We start from the raw sequence: 10158 nt of genomic DNA on the forward strand, positions 1-10158 counted from the left end.
GATGGCTGCGCCATACAGAACAGGTCATCTCCCACCACACAGCGCGGGTGCTCCCCAGGCTGCTTGGAGCAGCTTCGGCCAGGGGCCCCAGCCGAGAAGGCAGGGACAAGCGAGCGTGGGCTCCCCAGGGACAGGGTTCCCAGGGACAGGGTTCCCAGGGACAGGGTTCCCAGGGACAGGGTTCCCAGGGGCCAGGAGAAGGCTCTGCAAGGGGCAGGGGAGTGAGGAACCATCACCTGGGATCGCAGATGCAGTCGCCTGCAGCCAGCAGAGATCACCCTGACGTGTTTGTATTTAATCCTGTAAACGGAACAACGTCTATGTGAATCATCTTGTCCTGTACTCCACCGAAGATTAAATCAGCTTTGTTTAGAGTAAAAGCTGCTCGTACAAAAAATAAACAGCCAACTTTGACAACACAGATTGTAAGGAGCTGATGCGTGTTTTGAGCAATTAATTTTTATACGTATCTTATGCAGTGTAGTGCAACTGAACAAACAGAAGATGGCAATAGTCCATCATCAAGCACCTTACTCATATAAGAACTTTCCATTTAATATAGAAAAAAATGGTTTGACAAGAAAATCCTGAAAATGCAGCATTCAAATAACAAGATAACATACCGCATGAGAACACCTTTGATGAAGTTTTCTACTGGGATTAACGCAAGTATTATAGAACTACTTACACTGTTTAGGGGAGATCATTTCTGGAAAGGAAGACTGGATATTTTGGCTATTTAACCTACATTGAATAAAAATTATTTAAATGGCTAAAATACCAAGAATAAACCCTGTTTTTCAACTAGCTTTGTAGAAAACTATGTTCACACACAACCTTCAAGACTAGTCCTGGATCAAATTTGCCATTTTGTACTCCCAGGAGTCTATGCACATACAAAACCATATTAAGATAACCATTTTTGCGGCTGGGTTGCATAGTTTAAATTCTCGGAAGCATCAAATTAAATGGAACAGCATACTGGGTTGCTTTTGTGAAGCGGTAACATTTACTACCAGAGGATCAGTTATGTACACACAGACATTAATAACCAAAGACTCTCTTATTAGGTCTTATATGGTTAAAGAAAACCAAGACCGAGTGCTTCTGCTCTCCCTTTTATGATGCCAGTAATAGTAAATCAGGGAAGGGTTTACGGCTTGTTAAATTGTGCTCGACAATTACTGTGTTGAATTCACACACACCCCCAGAGCCCCCAGCACCCCTGGTCTCTGCTCTGCAGCGGTGCCTCTGTAAGCCCTTTGCAGGTACGCACAGCCTGTCTTTCCCACTGCTGGAGACTGCTACCCAAAAACCTCCAATAACAGGATCATTTACTTGTGAGGCTGCAGCTTCTCCCCACCCGGCTTTGTGCCCTCCCCTCCACGCACACATCCCCCTGCCGCAAGGCTGAGGCGGGTGGCTCACGTTCCTGCACCTTCCCCGATGTGCTCCATGGGCTCAGTGCACAAGATAGATGGCTACCATCATATTTCCACTTTCTTAGAACCTTCTCCAGTATCAATCTTTTGAGGTGAATTTTTCTCTGTATACTAAAGCCTGTCTTGATTTACCCAAAAACATCTCTTGCCTTCCTACAAGGCGTGCAGATCCGTGACAACAGGTTTTACGGCTGCTTGGAGAGAGATGCCAGACTCTGCAGTCAATCTGTGAACAACACCATCCCGTAACCAGCCTGAACTACAGCCAGGCCCGTTACTAGTGGATGGGCTATCTGCAGAGTAACCGTGCTGCAGAGGAAGATGGCTCTTCCCATCCTCATAGCCCACTACTGCTCAGAAACCATCACCATTTGCACCGTGGGATCTGATGCTCATGCGCCTGCTAGGCTTAGGCTGCTCGACCACAGCCAGGCTACGCGTCTTCACCAGGCTCCCCAACACCCGGGTTCCTCCAGGTTCTTCCATGCCCAGCAGTGCTCCAGCTCCCCCTCACCATAACAGCAGACAGCTGACTCGGTGTCCCACACGCTTCTCTAAGCTAAGTCCCATCAGAGTCACAGAACAAGCACGCATCTCCTAAGATTAAATTAAAATATCCTGACTACTAGACAATATTTTAAATATACAGTATAGCAGAGTATTTCTATACATAATGAATGTACACGCACACACTCTACAGGATTCATCACATAATCAGAGTAAGAAAGCTTAAACCCCTCTCAGAACCGTAACCTTTTTCCAGGTGGATGGTGGGCTTCCTACCCAATGCCAGCAAAGGCCAAAGAGCTGCTTCGGTGGAAACACTGCTGTTTGCCCCTCACCAGGGACACAAAGGACAGGCGAGGAGACCGCAGACCAGGTGTACAGGATTCAGGATTCTCCCTCGCACACCGAATGGTGCAGCTCACTGATGGCTGAAAACATGACCAGACGGCCACACACATCTCTCCTGCTATGCTGTGTTCTCTCCTTAAAGGACGCGCATGCACACGTACTACACCTTCTCACTACCTGCTTAGTTTTTAACCAAAGGCTGCGTTTACCTAGGATTTCCTCCTAGGAGAAACAGTACCGCTGTTCCCTAGTAAGAATTATATACCAAAAACATCAATTACCCAAAGCAACTGCACCCGGGGTGATGTCCTTCAAAGAATGGCCTAAAGATACCCTTTCCAGAGGACCACAGAGATAAAGCAACCAGTGGTTTCTAGAAAGGGTGGTCCCACAAGGGAGCAGCGGGGCATCCACCTGAAATCCCGCACAGAGAAGGGCAGACGCAGCCCTGCTCGCCCGGCACAAAGACCAGCCAGCACGAGTCTCTGCTCTGAAGCCTGGCGACTTGGATGCATACAACACTTCACTGTAAAATCACCCCCAAAGTGAGTTTACTTTATCTTGACAGGATGTATCTGTGATAGTCCTTTATCACTGGTTTATACACGCACTTACATATACAACAGTTCTTTGAAGATGCTGCTTGTGAAATATTTTCCCAGGGATAAAAATGAATTATCAAAGAATATCCTAGTTCCCAAATACCACATAACTATATTTAATTTGTCTGGATTTGACATGGAATTTTGGTCCTTCAAAGCTCTTCTGGAAGCAAAAAAGTACAAGAAAGTTCATAGGAAAAGTCTCAGGCCCTGATCCCTCGCTGCCATTTCAGAGAACCACCTCAGGACAGAAGCACATGTAAATCTGGGTTGTGCAGTATGAGACTCCATTTTTATAGGACGCTGTATGTGAAAGATGGCTTTCCAGGTGGAGGCACGACAGCAGATCAGACCCAGAACGCAAGGAGCACACAATTTGTGAACATCTGTGATTTTTTTCGTTTAGGAAGCTTTGCATTACATTGTAACTGAGCAGCCCAGCCAGAACTCTCCATGCCATGGGGTTATTGTGGAAGAAATGTTCTCTGAACATCTATTTAGAGACGCCTCCAGACCGCTGCTACCTGTACAAGACTTTTGCCGCTACATATATTATGCCCTTTACTTTCAAGGTTTCTCTTTACCGTGGATTTCCACCAGCGCAGCATCCTAGGCATCTTAAAAAAGGAAAATAAAACCCCAAAACTTCTAAAAATGTATTTTTGTATTGACACGCATGAGAATCTCCTGAATTAAGCAACCGTAATTGCACAACTGGCACAACCATGGCTGGGCGTATTCGTATGTGCGTCAGCCCCATCCCTTGGCTCTCCCCACCGGAGCCGGTGCCACCCTGGAAGGCAGAACGTCTGCACTGGGAGCGACAGCAGCGCCATCTGAATGCGGCCAGAGACCTGATGACCGAGCTTCAGACAGATCCTTGTAAGGCCTCAGAAGGCTATTCTCCCCGTCAGCAAAACAAAACTAGGCAGAAAGTGTTTTCTGGCAGCTTTGATAGGGTAAAAACAAAATCCAGAAGTCCTGTAATGCTTTTGTAATTAGCATGCCTTCCAGTGGGATTACTCTGTTAAAAAATATTTATCTTGTTTGTCCTGCTTTTATCAATTCACAGAGCCTGGCCACAGATATAATACAATCAATGTGTTTTCACATGCAGTAGGGTTGGAAGCACTGACTATTTCATTAGAAGGTTTTGATAACAGGGTACAGACCTATAAGAAGATCAGTAGCCAGAGATATCACTTATAGATCCTTCATTCAAAAATAAAACAAAAAACAAACAAACAAGCCTGAGCCCATGAGCAGCATTCCTGTTACCAAAGGCTTCAGAGCTGCCACCCCAGCTTCCACTTCTGTCACCAGACACTTGAAGAACCAAATGACCACCACCAGCAGCCCCTCCAGTCACCAGACACGCTCTGACACACTGTCAGTTGGTCTTCTCCCATCTCTTTCTACAAATCTGTATTCTCTGGTTCTGATACAGAAGTCCAGCAGCAGGACCATACAACAGGTTTCCTTTCATAGGCACTGAGCTCAGACAAAAAGCTAAATTACTTTCTTCATAAAATGACAGCTAGGCCAGCCAAAGTGAATTTTGGATTTTGGAGGAAGAAAAAGACTTGTGTGGCTCAAAGTAAAATACATCATCCGTTTGTTCTTAAGCCACCAAAATTATATGATATACAGCAAGGGTCTTGTGGCAACCATGCTCACTGCTTGCCTCCTAACCTTCGGAAACAGCAGCCATATCTTTAGATCTTTAAATACTAAATTTGGCTGGCATTCTGGAAAAATATCCATGTTTGCATAACAAGGCGACCCTTCAGTTTGCCCTGCTGTCTGGAGTCATTCCAGCAGGGTGAAACCGTACACAGAGCTGAGACATCCTACCCGCCCTTTAAGCTCTTAATCCTCCACCCTGGACAACTGCTTACTCCTCTCTGAGGCATGCAAAAAATTATCTGTGCTGCAACATTCAGACCATCACAGAACAGCAGCCTACACTTGAAAACACTGCATTTCTCCTTCTTTGGGGACTTCACATAGAATCAGAGAATGGTTTGGGTCAGAAGGGACCTTTAAAGGTCACCTAGTCCAGCCCCCCTGCAGTAAGCAGGGACATCTTCATCCAGATCAGGTTGCTCAGAGCCCCGTCCAGCCTGGCCTTGAATGTTTCCAGGGATGGGGCATCGACCACCTCTCCGGGCAACCTGTGCCAGGGTTTCACCACTCTCAGTGTAAAAAATTTCTTCTTTATATCCAAGTCTAAATCTCCCCTCTTTTAGTTTAAAACCAAACCAAACTGAGGGGGAAAGCCAACAAGGCAGACATCCTGCTGGGGGTCTGTTACAGACCACCCAACCAGGATGAAGAGGCAGATGAAGTTTTCTACAAGAGGCTGGCAGAAGTCTCACAATCTCTAGTCCTTGTTCTCGTGGGGGACTTTAAGTTACCAGACATCTGCTGAAAATACAACACAGCAGAGAGGAAACAGTCTAGGAGGTTCCTGGAGTGTGGAAGATAACTGCCTGACGCAGCTGGTGAGTGAGCTTACCAGGGGAGGTGCCTCACTAGACCTGCTGTTTACTGACAGAGAAAGACTGGTGGGAGATGTGGTAGTCGGAGGCTGTCTTGCGCTTAGCGACCATGAAATGACAGAGTTATCGGTTCGAGGTCAAGTTAAGAGGGGGTCAGCAAAACCACTACCATGGGCTTTCAGAGGGCAGACTTTGGCCTGTTCAGGTCACTGGTTGAGAGGGTCCCTTAGCGGAGAGTGTTGAAGGGCAAAGGGGTCCAGGCAGGCTGGACATTCTTCAAGGAGGAAGTCTTAAAGGCACAGGAGCAGGCTGTCCCCATGTGCCACAAGACGAACCGGTGTGGAAGGGGATCAGGCCCAGCCAGCATGGGTTCATGAAAGGCAGGTCCTGCTTGACCAACCTAATCTCCTTCTACGACCAGGTGACTCGCCTAGTGGATGAAGGAAAGGCTGTGGATGTCATCTACCTGGACTTTAGTAAGGCCTTTGACACTGTTCCCCACAGCATCCTCCTGGAGAAACTGGCTGCCCACGGTTTGTATGGGTGTACTCTTCACTGGATGGCTGAGCACAGAGTTATGGTGAATGGAGTTAAATCCAGCTGGTGGCTGGTCACGAGCGGTGTTCCCCAGGGCTCAGTTTTGGGTCCAGTCTTGTTTAATATCTTTATCAATGGTCTGGATGAGGCAATTGAGTGCTCCCTCAGCAAGTTTGCAGATGACACCAAGCTGGGCGGGAGTGTTGATCTGCTTGAGGGTAGGAAGGCTCTGCAGGGGGATCTGGACAGACTGCAACACTACAGGCTTGGGGAGGAGTGGCTGGAAAGCTGCTCGGCGGAAAAAGACCTTGGGATGTTGGAGGACAGCCAGCTGAACTGTGGCCAGCAGGAGCAGGGAGGGGATCATGCCCCTGTGCTCGGCACCGGTGAGGCCGTACCTCGAGTGCTATGCTCAGCTTTGGGCCCCTCACTACGAGAAGGACATTGAGTTGCTGGAGCGTGTCCAGAGAAGGGCAGCGAGGCTGGGGAGGGGGCTGGAGAACAAGTCTTACAAGGAGCAACTGGAGGAACTGGGGCTGTTTAGTTTGGAGAAGAGGAGGCTGAGGGGGAACCTTCTTGCTCTCTACAACTCCCAGAACTCCATTATGCAAGGTTAAAAACTGGCAGGCAGCAGCCATTTGCAATGCACGCGTTGTTCAGTGTGTCTTTACCCTCAGCTGAGCAGGAACAGCTAGGCCTGCCATACGCACGTTACACAAGACAGCTTTCTTTTAATGTTATCAGGGTTGACGAGAACAAGGTGCTTAACTTTCTGTTTCAAAGCATTCTCTGTTTTTTTCCTGGGGGAGGGATGGGAAAGGATATCCAAACAGCTATGATCCAAACGAAGTAATATATCTCCTTTACAACATCAAAGCCCCATTTCCAGGCTGCAGGACAGCAACTCAACGATTTGATACAAAACCCCAGGAAAGGAACTGAGTGCTAGAAAGCACTGAGAACCCCTTTTAAGCAAGCTGGAATTTCTGAAGTCAGACTATCAATTCAAATCCAGCCTTTCAAATAGTGAATAATAAACATGCAATCAAAACCCAAGCATGCAGTCAAAGCTGCCCTACAATTTGCCTCATGCTGGAGATAACTCCAGGTCTCTGCTCCAGCTCTGCCTGCCCTGGCATCAGTGTGTGCTGTGGTCATACTTTGTCCACGTGCTTTCATTAAGAGCCAAAAGTATTTAAAACACAAGTTCTGTCCCACTTGCAGATGAGCGCCTCGTGACAGATGACAACACTCCTAACTGGAGATGACAACTGCGTAAGACTTGCTGCTTTAGGACACTCAGAATTGGCAAATCTTCTAAGCAGTTCCCATTTACAGCCTCGCAGCCCCAGAGCCTGCTCCTGATACGACTGCAGGGATTTCACAGGTACCTATGCTCCTACCTGCTGCAAAGCCAGAGACTAACGGTCTACCGTGCACAAAAATCAGGATATTTCTCCATGAAGAAACCCCATTCTTGAAGAGCAAGATGCACCCCCACAGCAGTGGTCATTTCACTTCTGTGCAGACTCAGAGGCTCACAGATCAGTTAATCAGTGTTAGGGCAGATGGCGGGGAAGATGACACTCCACTGCTGAGATGATTTCCAGATGTGACATTTCCAGGAAAGCTCTAGTTAGTAAAGAAAATTAAAGTGTAAACCTAACAAGCAAATCCCCTGATGGCGCAAGATATTTAATGTGCAACAACTCTGAGTGCCAACAGATAATTTCACGTACTTTCCAATTAAGATGCTGCAGAGCACAGAGCCTGGGTCTGTGTATTTTATTACTCTAAAAAAGGAAATATGCAGGCAAAGCATAGAGAAGCTGCCTGTTCTTATTTATAATAAAAGGACAACAGAATCCCATGACTGAAAGTTTCCATAGCTGTTTCCATCAAAACGGAAAGACAATACAGAACTACGCAGAGAACTCCAATGTGTCCATTTCCTAATGGTCACTTGGTCAGTACCCTGAGGAGTGCTGACTTGTCAGCGGCATCCCAGAGAAAACCAAGATCTTCCCTCTTCCGTGCTTAGATCAAGACATAAGCGTGCTGCATCTCTCCCTCCAACCAGAGCAGTGAGCCTGCACAGCAAACCACTCCCGGGACGGGAGCACGCAGAGGAAGCGGGCAGCTCCTGCCCTGCAGAACCAGGGAGCTCGCTGGCAGCGGGACAGGGTGGTCCACTCTGAGCCCTGCCTCCCCCCAGGCAGGAGCACTGCACGGTCCACGCAGGCACTCAGGATCACTTGCCTGTGCTCACATCCACCAGAGTCAGCTAGGAGAGGTCTACTTTATACATCTAAAAATAACAAATTACTGACCCAGTCAGGGATGGAGGCCTACAGCTGGACTGTCAACCAGCTAACCAGCCCAGGAAGGAACATTATGCTTCAGAAAAACACAAAAGAAAAACTGCTCTGCACTGCAGAGAAGAGCTAGAACTAGCCCCAGCTTTCTATGCCCAGGAGCAGGGCCCGGGTCTGTGTATCCACATCTCCCGGCACGGCCTGAGCACAGCTGCAGCACGCCTGACACGCTTGAACACTGGCAGTGCAGATGTTGCAGAAGAAACTTCTGCTCTCACACACATACAGGTAACGTTAACGAGCCCTGGATGGCTGACGGGGAAGAGCCGTCTCCAGAAAGCCAAGCAGTCCTCGTGGCAGGAGCCCCGCTTCCACACCACGCCATTGCCTGCAGGTCCGACACGGTGCGCAGTCACCCCTGCTGCCGACAGAAGGCACACAGCTGGTTGGTGGCCACTGCGGGGAAACTGCAGAATAAGAATTTTAGGAGTGGAAATAACCTACTGAGCAACAGCGCTCCCTCCCCGCTTCGCCTACAAAACACACGGCCCCTGCAGCGTAGTGGCAGCAGCAGGGCGGGCCGCAGTGTAACACCCTTGACTCCTTTGCAACAAGTCTGTTGCATTAACAGACTCGCAAGTAGCCCTTGGAAATCCTGCTGTCTTCTTAGATCTGCTTCAGAACCACCTCCTTGGCTTTTTCCGGAGCCAATAGAGGGCAAAAGCCCTGCTTCTGTTACCGCAGTTCACAGGAGATGGGGGAACGCTGCCTGCATGCTGGTGCCTTTGGAAAACTGCTGGGCAGGAGGTGGGGGAGAAGAAAACAGAAAAGAGCTTCCCATTCTGCATCGGCAATTAAAGCTGAAAGAAGCCTGGAGAAGCTGGCTACCAGCCTGGGCTACGCTCTCGACTTCACTGCCAGTTTGCTTCAAGGAGCTCTGTCTTCTAACAAGAATCTTCGTGTTGTTGCGTGGCATTTTACGCTACCAGAGCCCAGTCCTTCAGTGACAAGTTTGCTCTATTAGCCCACAGGAAAGACTATTTCTGTCAAGTCCTGCTTTTCTGATGAATCAGCAAAAAAGGTAATTCAGCTGTTTGCTAAATACTCAATTGCTCAAAACAATGGGAATAACTTCTGAATGTTTAAGCTATTTTCTCACTGCTCAAACTCTCCCTTTTGCTAGGTCTTTGAATTACAGCCTCCTTCAGCAGAAAGTTTGGGGTGCTGCACATAAAGCGAGCACTGCCCTTGGGAGGGAGAGATTTAACTGAGGTTGGTGGACAATTCCGCTTTGCCAAGAAGTTCCTCTTATCCTTTATCTCGTGTTTCTCTTTCACGCTCAATTGTCTTGGCAGACTGCACTTCCCTTCCTCTTCTGCAAGGATTTCAGCTGGACACAAACAGAACATTGCTTATTTTAATTTTAGGCTTAGATGAGGAAACTATTGGAAAGAGTTTGTTGTGGGTCACACTCTGAAAGATGACCTTGGTCCCAAAAGGGATACTGAGGCTTCTGCTGCTGTTTCTGAGGAGAGGAAAAACAAAAATAAAACCAGAAAAAGGTTTTTTTTTAGAATGAATTACAAACTCTATCTCAGAGGGCCAGAGGTTTTTAAAGCCCCTGTGACCAGCCAAAGCTTTATCTGACCCACTCCTCTCATCCTTGCTTCAAAAAATGACAACAGGGTGGATGGAAAGAGATAAAAAGTTTGTCTGAGTGGGTGCCTCGTGAGGAGCATCAAAAGTCCATGGGATGTGAATCCCAAAGCTACAGCCCACGAGGCAGACGCAGTGCACCGGTGCCCACGGAAGCGGTGCCAGCGAAGCAGGCTGTCCGGTACCCGAGCAGGCTGCCAGCAGCAGGATCCCCGCCGGAGCTGCCGCAGCTGAAGCAGACTGCCCAAAG

At 48.2% G+C, this 10158-nt stretch overlaps 1 protein-coding gene across 14 annotated transcripts in view; it reads right to left on the reverse strand.

Annotated features, from left to right (window-relative positions):
- The window catches only part of MED12L (mediator complex subunit 12L), a 145143-nt gene that overhangs the window by 79398 nt on the left and 55587 nt on the right, over positions 1-10158 (reverse strand). The gene's annotated exons all lie outside the window — the stretch shown is intronic.

The sequence above is a fragment of the Opisthocomus hoazin genome, chromosome 4, assembly GCF_030867145.1.
Source record: "Opisthocomus hoazin isolate bOpiHoa1 chromosome 4, bOpiHoa1.hap1, whole genome shotgun sequence".
NCBI classification, from domain to species: domain Eukaryota; kingdom Metazoa; phylum Chordata; class Aves; order Opisthocomiformes; family Opisthocomidae; genus Opisthocomus; species Opisthocomus hoazin.